The 15,075-nt window shown below is 43.7% G+C and overlaps 2 protein-coding genes across 3 annotated transcripts in view; one reads left to right on the top strand and one right to left on the bottom strand.

Annotated features, from left to right (window-relative positions):
• LOC105691327 (synapsin) overlaps window positions 1–15,075 on the bottom strand; it is a gene marked incomplete at its 5' end in the record, with an annotated part of 93,613 nt that overhangs the window by 39,357 nt on the left and 39,181 nt on the right. The window lies entirely within an intron of this gene.
• The window catches only part of LOC105691372 (metalloproteinase inhibitor 4), a 49,705-nt gene that overhangs the window by 10,810 nt on the left and 23,820 nt on the right, over window positions 1–15,075 (top strand). Inside the window, exon 1 of one of the 2 annotated variants that reach the window (XM_012409787.3) lies at window positions 1,710–2,062. The exons of the other annotated variant lie outside the window; for it this stretch is intronic. The gene's annotated coding sequence lies outside the window, so the exon portion shown is untranslated. Of the gene's footprint in view, window positions 1–1,709; window positions 2,063–15,075 lie in introns of those variants that run through there. 2 annotated transcript variants of the gene reach the window in all.

The raw sequence follows: 15,075 nt of genomic DNA, 5'->3' as shown, positions 1-15,075 counted from the left end.
ACTCCGTATCTACATGTACTATATATAAAACTACCGCTCATACACGCCTTTAAAACTCATGCGATCCTCGGACGGTGCGATACCTTACTTGGGCGAGGCTTGCGCCTGTTTTTCGTACGAATTCCTCCACCCGAGTACATAATTGTTTACGAATGGTACGTAGCATACCCTGCACCTATACTATATATCGTAACGATCAACCGATTTAGCGACGAGCGTCAGTATTTCGATCGATTTCAAGAAACGCCCCCGCCCTCCGACCCTCCGTTCGACGACGCATTGCCAATTATAGTAATGAGAATCGCCGCATTCCTGCAATGCGTACCTATAGCCATGTAGTTTTCTTATACATATATGTATGTCTATACTGGATCGACGTCGCAGCTCGATTCCGCGAAGAGAGAAATGATTTTATTTTGGGCACAATGCCCAACTTTGTCGAAATATCGTGGGAGGTCCGCACAACGTTTATTTAATTATTCTGAACTAACTCTAGAAATATGCAGCGGAATCTTGTTCGTTATGCACAGATGAGATCAACGCGATCGGTAGACGAACTATAGCCACGGTTTCGAGAAAAATCCATCTTCCAAACGGTACTTTGCTACGTACGAGGTTTCCTGCGGGATTTCGAACTCAAGCGGTTCACCTATCGAAGTAAACAAAGGTCGTTGGGCACTCCGGTGTACAGTTGGAATAATTCGAACGACATTCGTCCACCGATATTGTTGCAACGTCGGTGCGACGGTGATCGATCGATATCGGGGCGTAACGATATGGGGAGATTTCCCACCGAGTGTAAAGGAACTCGATAATTAAGAAAATGGGTAAAAAGAACGCGTGGGTGTATTGAAATAGTTGACCGAGTGGTATGTAGTTTTAATTAGTAGGGTCGTCAGAGTTTATCAGCGAATCACCTCGGAAGAATTTCACCGCTGTAAGTCTACTACGGTGATGCTGTGTGCCGCCGCCGCTGCTGCTCCGGACCGCCCCGTCGACACTAAAGATTAGTGTCTTGAGTTTAAAAGTTTTAAATGATCCTACGAGTATAGGGATACCCCGCAGATGGGTATTATACGAAATTTGTTGTCTCGAATTGTCGTCGCGGTTAATTGTACCCGAATTAAAAAAAAAAGCGAATACATAAGTAAATAAATAGAGAAAAAATTAATCTTATCTATCCGGAAAACCGTTAACCAACCGTACCGCGTAAGTGGCTCGGCTTTACGTTCGGAGTCACTCGAATTATCCCCATAGGGTATATAATGCACGGGATTTCAAGATTATTCGAAACGCATTATTATACGGAGTCGCGGTTACCCAAGAAGTGATAAATTTTCATCCATTGCGAGAGGGGTAATAAAAATTCATTCGACGTATCGAGTGAGTCAGCGCGAGCTGGAGCTTTCACGTACAGGTATTCGTACCTATGTATGTCGTACTTGCGACGTACACGTGTGTATTACAGATGCGGATGCCGATTGTGCTTTTGCATCAGCGTAAGAAGAGGAACGAAACGGACAGAGTATGTACACGGTAGACGCTTTTATCACAGATGCGGCACGCCGATATGTTTGAAGCGTCAAAAGGACGCGGACTCGCACGACTGTGTTGTTTATGTACATTCTCATGAATATACACACATACGCGCGTGTGCTTGTTTGCGTATATCTACATTAGAAGAAGACGCGAATGGAGAGTGAGCTCAGACGCCCGACATCAACCTCGCCCGCGGTCCCCCGTGTGCCGCGACGCGTATAATAGAGGATATGCGATGGAAGTGGAGCAGTCTTACTTTACCACGCGTCTCTGAAGTGTTCGCGGATCACACAGAGACGTATCACAGCCAAGGAGAACACCTGCCGCTATTGACCGGAGTACCTGACGGGTGCGAAATTTCATTCGAAGGATAATAAAAGTGCGAAAGTGTATACGGGGGTACGAGTGATACCGAGTACAAGATAAATAGTTACAGTAAACAAACTTTTAATTCGTCTACGACCCTTTTTGTTTTGTTGTTGTCTTTTTTCACTTCCTCCGAGTCAATTCGACCCGAGCCAAGGTTAGTGATTTTTATTATTGTTCACGTTTCTTCAAAGAGAAATAATTTTCCTCATTTTTATCGGAATGATAAAATACACACTACGTTGCATATTGTAATTGGAAAGACGTTCATGTATTCGAACAGCGGTTACATGTACATGTACGTACCATTGCATGATAATTATCGATTCCCGCAACAAAAAAAAAAAACAGTTACGTTATTTATATATATACAAGTTTATCCATGTTTATCAATGCAAATTCACTGGATGATGTAACAAATGTCGAGGGTATTTATTCGACGAGAATTTCAACTTGGCATACGTCGATCGAGTGTTCGTTATCACTTATCGTATTATCGAATATATTCGCCTCGAGCTCGAGAATAGGGGAAAATAAGATGGTCAATCGTGAAAACAAAAATTACATGAAAACTGCAACGAACGGTTTCGCAAAGCCGCGAGATTTACGCCACATTCATCTCCATAGTGAAAATCTCTTTTTCCTCGGGAGTCTCGCCTCGCCACTTTCGAGTCGCCCGGGTGGTTCACGTGTATAAGAATCGTACGAAGTTATGGACTCGGTATGCATCGCTCCCGCGGCAATGGGGAGCGTTAAATCTTAACGCGTCAGACTTATGAGCATTCTTTTAGTAGGTGTACCGGCAGAAATTTCCATCTTTGAATTACGTCTCGTGATTTACTGGCCGTACAAACTATACCATTTCCATATTTGACGCCGGAAACCAAAAAGCCAAAAAGAAAGAAGAAGAACATCGTACAGGATGGATCGCATTTTCTCACGAATAGTGGTGGGTCGCTCCTCGAGTCGCTCCCGTCCTATAAACGATGTCTCAATCAAGAGACATTGAATTACACCGATGGGTGGATAAACTGCTACAATTCCGTGATTATAAAAAAATATTAGCATAGTACGTACATACGTATGTACGTATACACGACGGCGGAGCTGGGCCGGGGTGATCGGTCCGCGTAGGCCCGTGAACGTATAGGTAAAATAATTTATTGCTCCAGCACACACCGTTTTCTCAACTTAACGAATAGTTAAATCGTGATAAACATAGTTTTGAAGGAAAAAATTTATTTAACGATCGTGACTAACGATCCAACGCCACGTAGTTTAATATACATGTAACCGATAATTGTACTTTCCTTAGCGTTTTACACGGATCGGTACGATACCTCGTACACGCCGCTATTTATTCTTATCATCAAAGGCGTGCCGTCCGGTCGAAGACTAACCAAATTCCGGGCACGGTGCAGGGCGAACGAAGGACCTTCCAATCCTAATATCTCTTTATCAATATCGGTTCTGGCTCGGCAGGAATGCACCCGGAATTCACAAGTACCTGATCCGTAATAGCGTTTCCAGCTCTCGCCAACGAGATACGTTCTTTTTATCAATCTTGTGCGGGCGCGAAGATACATACAAAAAAGGGCTGCGCAGAGTCCAGAGAATTTTATAATTCTCTCGAGTCTCGCTGTGTACAATAGTACAATACGGACTCCTCTCCCTCGTTCCAATTCCTTTGGGCGTTCTGTACGGTAGCAACGGCAGTTTTTTGTGTCGAATAATTTTTCTACCTCCGTATCGTAGGGCGTACCAAAGATGTGTACGTACGCTTTGCGCTCCACCACACGGCACGGAAAGTCCAAACTTGGACGAGGTTAAGCAATGTCGTTTGATTTACGACAACGTGCCGCCTGACGTGAAATCACGACTCCATATAGAACCCGCGAACCACGCAGGAAACCTACATCTGATAGATCCCAACGTACGTACGCCAGACCGTCGAACCTACGTACGCGTGTATGTAGCGTACGTACGTGGTATACTGCAAAAGTTTCGCTCAACTTCTCAAAGAATCGATTAGATTTGCGTCCCTCTGCGTTTCATTTCATTTCACGTTTATTTCTTCTTTGAATTTGTGCCCTCCCGCGCGATGTGCGTTACCTGGAACAGTTTTTTCTCCAACGATTTGAAAAGAGGGAAAAAGGAAAAAAGGAAAAATCAGAACAAATGATTTTCTCGGTACCTGCAGCCGTGCCTCCTACAAGTAAAGTCTAGGCCATTACAGTATCCGAACTATGAGCCGATTGGAATTGCTGTGTATAATAAATTCATAATGTGGCAGGTACACGGAATACCTGTTAACTACCTTTACCGCGGCAGCACCAACTGCTCTTTTTCAACTGAACGATCGCTCCAGTTCAGAGCGCGGCGAATGTGCATGTATAAGTGAGTCTCAATTGAATCAATCAAACATACCCCCTTCTCTTCATATGGTTTCAAGTTTGTTTTCGTTACGTATTCTTCAGAAGATCTCCGGCGAATAATTTACAGTACGAAAAGTCGATAGTTACTGTCATTCGTCTTCACTCGCGACCTCGTCGATGATACTCGTGGCAAGAGGGTCGCGAGCGCAGATATATATATATATATATATATATATATATACATATATATATATATAATACGTATACCGAAGTAGAATTTCGATCGCGATTAATTATCGGGTTTTTTTTTTTTCTTTCTCGCGAATCAACCGGCGTAAAAAGAGGGCTTGAGAGAGAACCGAGAGATAGGGAGTCCCGAGATCGACGGTAATTAACGGCGAAGGTAGCTTTAACGGATATAATTTTTTAGCCGTAATTTAACGCCAATTACTATCAGTAAGTACGGACCAAATCGCGAGCGTCTGCTTTTTTCGTATTCGTTGATCGCTACGGTTAAATACCATTGAAAGAGTGACGTAACGGCATCGCGCAGAACTTAGAGTGACGCCGTTGAAATGTATAATCCGTACTCCGGACGAGTTAAACATCCACCGTGCTTTCGCGGGGAGGTTCACACAGGACCTGGTACCACGTCGATTCCACACGCGAACGTGGAAAAACGATGCACTCCCGACGGGACTAGGGACCAGGGAATCCTACGTTATTCGAATGGCCGAAAATATTCTCACTCCGAATTCGCTGATTAGTCCGTGAGGATCATCCACGAGACTCGAGTACAGGAGATAAGGCGAAACCGCGCGCGACGTTCGCGTGTCGTCATTCCTCGCGTCGTCGTCTCGTGGCAACCTTTTTTTTCTGCAATCATTATCACCGATATTATTATGCTACTAGACCACAACGCGTTATCCAAGTTCGCAACGTTTGCAGAGTCTTATCTGAACCTCGCTACGAGTATAAATAAATATTTACGTCACCCCACGCGCACTAACGAAGACTGAATAGAATTCATTCGCTGTATTGCCATCTAACGATATTCGGGTATGAATCGAAATCTCTCAGAGCTGAAAGATCAACGTACGATCTGGTCGTCCTGAAAATGTCTATTTCTTTTCGTATTTCGCGTGAAATTAGTTTTCGTAATCTCCAAGGTCCGATTAACCACGCGGTGATCTTCGAGGTGACCGTGACTCCGAGTGGCAGGCCATGTAACAATTGTATCACGCGTACTCGTCCGAAGGTTGTCGCAATTGTGACGCGTAGAGAAAAAGAAATCCAAGTATTTCGAACCGCAATTATTGCTATATATGCGGCGAATGTGATGTGCGATGTCACGCGAAGGTCGATGAACTATCCCCGTCAGGCTGTATAGCAATAACGCGTGAATTGAAATCAACCGGTTATTATTTGGTCCAGAGGGTGTTAATTATTGACCTAGGAGGCCGCGCCTACTTCCGAACATTTCAGCGGTCTCCTTCCGTCACGTGGGGGTAGGTACTCAAGTCCAGAAATATCGTGCAGGATGTGAACCAAATTGTGTTGGGATTGGCGTGTCCGTACGATGGCTACAAAACGCAGGTGCTTACGTACACCGTACGTATAGGTACGTACGTGACTGCTGTATACGTGTATCTACAGCGGTTGCCCTTCTTGACGAGGTTTGTAATTGTTGCATAATAATCATGTTGTGTAATACCAGAGGTAAGTGGAACCAGATCCCGAAAGGGTCCATAGGTGTAAGTACGTCTGAAGCGGGATCCTAGCAGACGACGAACGTAGAATTGTCTGGCGTATATGTATGTAACGCGGTCCCGGGTCAGTTTGATTGTCCGTATTTTGTAATGGGAGGTTGCTTCCGTAGGATCTAAATTCCAGATAACTTTGGTCCATTGTAACGTCCAGGGTACGTGGCAGCGAGATCCTGTCTCTGTTACTAATTGCGGACAGGCTGCTTCATCCGGGTACTACGCATCACAGCGGCCTTATGCAGATTAATTGAGGGCGTTACCCGCCTAAGTTAATAACGCCACAAATCCCACATCAACGTTCAATCAGGTTGAATTCTCATATCTGTGAACTGCACTTCGCCAACGGTCCAACCGCATTTCCTTTGTCTTTTTGTTTTTTTTTGTTTTTTTTGTTTGTTTTTTTTCATTTCGCTCGTTAGCGTTATTTATTTCTACGTGAATCACCGTCGCCCGTGAAAATGTCATCGTCACTTTCGGCGTTTCGCAATTTCCGAGGGCATCGCAATTTCGCCAAACATTCGAACTTCGTTACACCGGACGGATCGCACAGTTTTTCCGTGTAACGAAAACCATACGATGTTACAGTCTCTCGTGCGGCATCGAATTCAGAGTCGAAGGAAAAATAAATAAAGGCAAAATATGGTAAAAATTCAATCCAATTCCATCCGTGAGTCCCACGCGCACAAAGCTTTGCTATAGGGGTACGTAGGCGCCTCCTGTACCCTCGCGCGAAGCCCAGGGGATTCCCGACCACGATGCGCTCGTGCTAAACTGAATATTCACCGAAATACGCGGAAGAGCATACCCGTTCCTCATACGCTGCGGTCGAATACATACGAGTCAGGTATACACCGTACGTATGTGCAGCGGATATATTATTACCTATCCGTACGTACATACGTACGCGGACTACGCGGGCGTTCGTACCTGGAAACGCGATAATCGACCGAAAAGCAAACGACTATACGCTGAAACGTCGATGACCCGCAAGCTTACCGACTATACATATAGCTGTGGGTGTGGTGGGTACATGAAAGCAAACGGGGTTCGGGTTTTTTTTTCGTTTCCTTTTCTTTTTTTTTTTAACTTTTACGGAAAGCGATCGGAAACGCTTCGCGGCGAGTCTTCGGGTATTTCGATTCTACAACGCCGCGCATGAACCACCACCGCATATCGTTTATAGAATTTGGAATTCGTGTAACGGAGGGTCGACTTGTGCAACGCCGATTCGATGTCACAACTTTACCGTGCAACCCCTTAGATCGAGCGTCGATGAATCACAATTACATGAGTTGATCGCCACTGGTTTTATTAATCAGCCAAGAAGTAGGTGCCTCGCCGTACTCGTATAATCCATTATCCGCTCATAGGTATGCAAGCTCTTTATCGTAACACGAGACTCGAACGATTATACATACATACGTACGTATTTCAGATATGTATATAAACGGAAATGGCCACGGGGTGAGAAGGAGAGCTAGGTTGAAACGTCGTGCAGGAGTTCGTTGACATTATTTTTCACGACTTGTGCTTTTTATCCGAAATATTTTTTTTTTTCGTATCATATATATTTTTTTTCGTTGTTTTTTCACCGTATACGCGCGAGAGATATCGCGGACAGGTTTCCTGGAAATATTTTACCCGACGAATGGATTATGGCAATAAGTTTTATTGCAAGTCTCGTTTCACCCCTATTTTCATTTTCATTTTCATTTTCATTTTTATTTCATTTATTTACCTGGTCATATCGGGGTTTTTTTTTTTTTCTTTTTTTTTTTTTCCGTACGTGTACGAAACGGCTATAATTCTTGCGTGGTTGTTTTCGCCGCCCTCGGCTATTATACGTGTACGGTTTATATTAAACCAGAGGCAGCTGATATGGTCGAAGTATTATACGTACGGATACGTATGTACAGATGCGACGCTGTGAGGGGGGTGGAGAATTTGAATCTGACCACAAAACGAGCTTCGACCGTCGACGAACGAGCTGCCGCTACAGAATAATTAATAACTTTTCTGGGGTGAGGATTTCAATACACGACGAACCATTGTTTCGCGCAATTTCAGCTCGTGTCAAAATGCTAGACTGCTTCTGCGGGGACGAGAACGAAGGCTCGCGGGACTTTTGCTCTCGACATTCGTTGAAACTTTCTACACAACCGTGCGGCGTAGTATTTTATCATCTAGCTGTGTTTCTGCATTCTACGATACGGCGGTACGATGTAGATGTAACGCGTTTACACGTGTTACTCGGTTTGACGTGCTCTGAGAATTCGCAGGTTGAAATTTTGTCATATGATGGAAAAATTGTTTGCATATACACTGTGTACACGTACACAAGTACAACCGTATATACCTACAAACCGTGCAGTAAAATAATTGTACAAACACGCACGCGTTGCTGGCTCGTCTCGCGTAACGTTTAATGGAATTTAATTGTAATTTCGAAAGCGCTTAATTGGTTAGTTTCGTTAATTAGTGGTACCAAATTAATGTATAACAGCATATACCGGGATCAACAAAGGCATTCCCTTATTAACGAGGAAGCAATCAAATCCTCTATAATTAGTATGGTGTGGCTGATTGGATTTTATTCTGTCGGTGATGAGAGGAAATTTTCTGACGAATAACCGGCAAAACCCCCTCTCGCCTCTCTCTCTCTCTCTCTCTCTCTCTCTCTCTCTCTCTCTCTCTCTCTCTCTCTCTCTCTCTCTCTCTCTCTCTCTCTCTCTCGTCTCCTCTCATTCCTCCCCCCAGGTTCCCTGCGGCCCCATGGAGGGAGCTGATTGGAAAATCGTAATTTAATTTCGATCAGAGTAACAAAAACAGAAAAATATATATATATACATATATATTTGAGGTCAATCCCACCCTTTAAATCGTATGAATTTTCACCGCCCTTGGTATTATGTTATTATATAATATCCGCGACTACCGTACAGCCATGCGGAGCTTATAATCTCTTGTTGTGTATAGAATGTAAGATAAGCATAATTTACTTGGTGCATATATGCAAATGAATTTCATCTACCGGCTTATAATAATCAAACCGACACCGACACGACGACGCTCCGAATAGCCAATCAACGGTAATTGATCCTCCGCAATGCGAGAGGTGTGAAGTAGTTAAATCGAGGATGAAAATCGCTACCTTGCCGCGCGTCGATGACGCGCATAAATAATAAAATATAAATCTATAATAACAACGTACAACAACACCGTAGCAAATTTAATGACAGCGCGAATAGTGTAATATCCGCGCACGTACGAGTATCCACATACTCTAGCCGTAACGCTGTTAGAATTTAAAAAGAAAAAAAAAAAAAAACCTAAACCTAAACCTAAACTGAACTGCATAGGATATACGCATAAAATGTGGTCTCAATTATGGAGTCATTGATTATCGACGGTGAATCAACACTCGTCCCGTTTGGCGTGCCGATGAAAAATGAATTAAAATCAACGTTGATAAAAATTCGTTCTTCCATTTTCTTTCCGCGCTCGGAATAACGAAGGTCTCCCTGGCTCACGTTCGTTCGAACGATTCTTTCGGTGATTTGAAAATCATGCGGAATAGCCACTGGTCACACACGTCCTTTGAAACCGAAAGGAATTCGTAGCGTTTATTTGTTCTCATATTTTATTTCGAACGGCGAGCATCCCGATCGTAATGATATAATCTCCTTCAAAGTCCCTCGAGCGGAGTTCACTCTCTCCTGGGAGACGTTCGGTTAATTTCTGCTCCGTGATCCGGTACGACGGTAAAGCCAGAGGTTGCTTCGGCGTTGAGTATCAAATTGTCGGGGTATCGATGACTTTGGCGAAACTCAATACGGTCGAGGGTGCCTTACGCGCGGAATCCATGTTTGTATCAAATTGCGTCATCAAAGTTATACCTCTGCATAGACTTATGGTACTCCGAGTCTTACTACATATATGTAGCTCTGACCGTCGGGCGTCGCGGCTTCCGCTGGGACCGTCCGTTTCGTCCGATCCCCTTGTAATACGCGCGGATCAGTCATACCAGATATCAACGGCCGCGTGCGGATGATCCGAATTACATTCTCCAAATTACGAGGCGAAGCCAAGACGGAATCGTCTTTATGGTTTCAATCGTCGCTCCCTGTCGCCCGAAAGATCCATTTCAACGTCATGTCGTAAACCATAAATTCGTTCCAATTTGTCTCTTCCCCCATCGGCGACGATAATTCTGATGTTTTTAATCTCGCTAATTTTTTTCTCTCTTTCTCTCTCAGATCGGTACAGTCCTCGTTCATTTGTTACACCCGAGCGAAATTAATGGCACGATTATGTCACGATTCTGAAGTAGAGGAAAAAGAGAAGAGAAAAAAGAAGAAAGAAGTACATACCTACCCATACGCATACGCTACAACCGACTGATCGAGTTTGACTCATTGTCAGTAATTTTTCATCAATCCGTTCACTCATTTATTCAGATTTCTTTTTTTCGAAAAAAAAACGATCTGCGTCGTGAGAACAAACCCCGTACGGCGTGAATCGGAATGAATCGCGTTCGCCAATTACGTAATATGCATTAATTCAACACCTGTCGTCCTCTCAATGAGCTCGTCGCGACGCAAATGTCTTTTTCCAGAAGCTCGCGAGACACACGGTTAACTATCTCTCTCGCTCTGTGCACGTATGAAAGTATGTGTGAAAAAAAAATGTGATGACAAAAAAAAAAAAAAAAAAACGTGGTCGTCGGTGAGGCGTCAGCAGCGATCCTCGGTGATGCAATCTTACACCGCAGGTACAAAGCCGCAAAATATTTATGCAGTTTACGGTTGGTCCGTATGCATTATTCTTGGCGGTATAACGTCAGCACGTCTCGACTTCGTTTTTCATCGCACTCAAATTTAACCGGCACAGCTCCGAGCCACCTCAAATAACAGGCTTTCTATAGCTACTCTATTGGGTTACTCTTATTGCTGACTAAAGACTGTATAAGGACTGAAGAGCCACCTCAGCGTCGATATTCTCATCGAATATTGCTGACTTGGTGGGATTAACGACGTTCTTCAACGTGCGGGACGATCACATAGGTAAAATTTTTTAAACGGTGGACAAGATCCGGGCTTACTGCGAATTATTTTCTTTGCAACCACATTCAAGTTACGTATGATGTAGTACACACGTACGTGCGTACCTACGCACCCTTCATTCCTGCATTACGAAGATTGAGAAAGAAAAAGACAAAAAGTTGAAGAACCGTGATTCTGAGATGTCCATCCAACTTCGTACATATGCATAATGTATATCATAAACGAATTAATTATACGTATATCCTTGATACGTACGAACGTAGCGTACCTGGGTACCCTCGGTGGGTATGCTGGGTAAACTTTGACGATAGCATTTAATTTGCGTTCTAACTTGGCGAGCGGTGGATCTAAATTTGAACATTCGGAGAGAAAGAGAATGAGAGAGAGAGAGAGAGAGAGAGAGAGAGAGAGAGAGAGAGAGAGGGGTAAAGAAAGCGGAGAATCCACGTCGCGGAGAAATTAATTAATTAAATTTTCTCCGCTGCATATAGTGGACCTTCCTACCCCGTATGCCACTCTCTGACTAACAATAAGTTTCGAGCGTCACCGAAGTGTGATATAAAGCTGACGTCAGGTCGAGTTTCTCTCAAAATTATAACCGCTGACATCCCCGTATCAGCCACCTTGGAGACGTCTTTATATTCAGTTACATCTTATTTCAAGATTATGCGCAGGTGACGTCACGACCCGCGAGGATGGAAAGATTTCACTGAATTCTCGAACTGCCGACCGGCTTAGGACTACGAGACTCGCGGTGCCCGAGACCCTTCGCGGCAGACGTTATACAAAACGACTTGAAGCGAGGAGTTTAGCTCGGAGTAGAGTGCTACGACCGGGCATAAATCGGACTCGAACTATACGCGCAATTTGCCGTGTAAACAGTCCATTATATTCGAACGATCATAGCGTTAATTGAACATTTCCAGCAGCCACGATGTTTATCTGATAGGTGAAACGATGCGTAGAAAGAATCCGTTGTTTGTTATACGTTTCACGAACTATTACCGTATACGTACACTATTTGCGGTTCGTGAGCGTACCAACACTGGATATAGGGATACCCAAGATCAGCGTTAATTGAAGTTAATCGCGCTGTATTAATTAGCCTGAGGTAATTAGCGTAGATATACTATACGTCTCGATGTACATCGATGAATATCCGCAGTATTACATATAGCTATATACGAACGTATAGGCGCAGGTATCTGTGGCTGCAGTTTCCGAACTTTGATTCGAAAGCGTCCGTACACTGCGATATAACTCCGACGGTGCAATTAATTATTGGAATCAGAGAACGTTACGGTAAAGTATGCGGTTTTCATTGCCGCGACGGTATAAATTGGAGGTACGGAACAATATGAAATGAAAAATTCCAGCGTCTAAGCGCAACAAATATTTTCCCAAGTATAATATATCAAACAGAGTCACGAGAGCCCGTGGCATGATTGCCATTTATGTTTAATGGCCTTCCGTTTCACGTAATTCAACCAAAGGGTTGAGGTTAACAGTTCCGACCTTGTAGTCAATTCAACTGCATTTTTGCAATAATAATATTTCCCCCCGCGCGCTCGACGGGAACGTGAACCACATTCGCGATCGGTTTGTAATACACTTCGCGTATAATGTACAGGTAATCAGCTGAAATCGATGATTGTTTCACTTACAAATCACGAACTTTCGTAATACTGCATAAAATGTGTTTACCTGAAACAAAAAAAAACAAAAAAAACAGACACTTTAAAATGAAGTTCATAATAAAATCACCTGCTCAGAATTAAGAAAGAAGGAAGAAGTAAATTGAAAGCATGACGAACCGAAACCATAGACCTGGTGAATAAAAATCGTCACTTAACATTCGTGAACAGCGCAGAACTGCTTTTTCACGTACTTCTAGCTACACATATGGATCATCAGCTTCACAAACTCGTAGCGCTCAGGATGTATCGACCCATAAATCTTTCACGCGTCGCCCGTAATCCGACGCAATTTCCCCCCCGAGGTCAACGCGCGTTACGCGCGAACTAGTATCTCGAGAATGACTTCTGAGATGTATTTGACAAGTGGGGATTATCACACACCGTCGTACGCACTACATCCTCAATTGATTGCCGGGCTCCTTCTGATTTATTTTGTCTTTCGGTCGAAAATATGGCAAAATTTTCAAAAATTTATTTACGCTTGGAGTGCAGAGCTGATTTATTAATCTGCCGTTGAAATCGTACGCGTATAAGGTCGGTGGGCGGTGAACGCTTTCGGCAGAGTAGCGGACGAATGAGAAAGGATGACGTATCGTGAGAGTGATTCGACGGATTGATCGTGAAGTCAGATACTCGAGCGGATTCGATGATATCCTTGTCGCGGTCTGATCCGCACCGTTGTAATCTGGAGTGGCGATGTTCGCGGCAACGGGGAGAGAGAGAGGCAGAGAAATGCGCGAAATATTACCATTTGAATAGCATAATGAAGGTGATTCAACGCCGCGGTAAACAATGCGGTCGTCGAGTCACTGACAAAATAAGGTGAAAAATGAATAGCGAGGATCTTTCGGATGCTGCGTTACTCCTTGGCAGACGTTTACATTACATGTTGGGTCCAAGTATTCTATACGTCACCTTTGGTTCGGGGTGATGAATGACGCACGCGATCTTATTCTGCACACTTAGCAATGAACGTTGTAGTGTAAGCCCGTAAAACGCGGTGGGCTAAAAGAACGCACAATAAACGACCTCCGCGGGTGACGAAAAGCGTTTCCGACAATCAGATTGAGGGCCAGGGTCACGTCGCAGCTTGAAAATTACTCGTTCAATTTTCTCAGTTACACGGGGTCATCCCACTGAGGTCCCTCAATTGAAGCTGTGAATTCGCGAATCTGGTATGCAAAAACTGAATTTCAAATAGAGAACAAATAATTTCAATCACGGTAGCGCTATAAATTTCTTTGTCCTTTCTTCATTTTCAAATAAACCTCATCCGGTTCTCATAAAGCTCGTGAATATATCGTTGGGTAGTTTTTTGAAAATCGAATGGCAATTCTCAACTGAATTTGAATTTGTGTTAGTCGATCTGCTCGCGTCGTATATACCGACACTGAAAAACAGTTGGTCGTTTTTAGGCGATCGAAAACGCTGACCGATGCGAAAGGAAACTTCCTCTGACGTTCGAGGATTTTCGATTTGTATGGAAATAGGCCAATTCGAAGAGTCCTCCATATTTTAACCGTACAAGTGCGAAAGAGAAACGAATCCGAATGACTCTGTGGTTGATGGCGGTAGTTTTTTCTGCTCGTCTCTTTCGATCTTTCTTCTTTATTTTTTTTTTTTTCCATTCTTATTTAGTACCTACTTATTTTTATTTTGTTTCTCCCCCTGAAATAACGGCCATTTGCCGAGCATTTCGCGGTCGCTTCGTAACCATTCGGTGAAGCGGTTCAAGCGCCATCCCCGAATTCTAATAATTTCTCGACTTCACGCCCTTCGGGCTTTGCCGTGCAAGACCCACACGTCCTTACAACCACCTTTTCTTCGAGCCGCCCGTCCGTAATAGCCTTCGATCTTACGGCTTCGTTTCGACTCCTCGAAAATGTATTTTCTCTTTTATAATACCCATAAGTATCGAAGAAATTGTAGGGCGTGACCACAGGCACACCTTGCACCGAGCGTAGCTAATTCGGCGATACGGCGCGTAGGTAGAACTTGATGTGTTCATCATCACCTGCATTAATGTTTATATTAAAAAGTGGAGGCAAACCCTCCATATTTTTTTCTACCTCAGGGCGTTATCTCACTTACTTGGAAGTAAGATGTCTCATATCACATTACCGCAGGCGAACAAATTTTTATATGCGAATTTTATAGAATAACTGTAAGTATATACTAATGTATGTTATAATGTGGATACGAAAATTGATGTGCTTTGGAAAAATATGACGACCGAGCGGATGCGATCGATTGCCCTCCCTTATTAGGT

Source organism: Athalia rosae, chromosome 1, assembly GCF_917208135.1.
Source record: "Athalia rosae chromosome 1, iyAthRosa1.1, whole genome shotgun sequence".
Taxonomy (NCBI): Eukaryota; Metazoa; Arthropoda; class Insecta; order Hymenoptera; family Athaliidae; genus Athalia; species Athalia rosae.
This window is presented reverse-complemented; position numbering and strand designations above follow the sequence as displayed.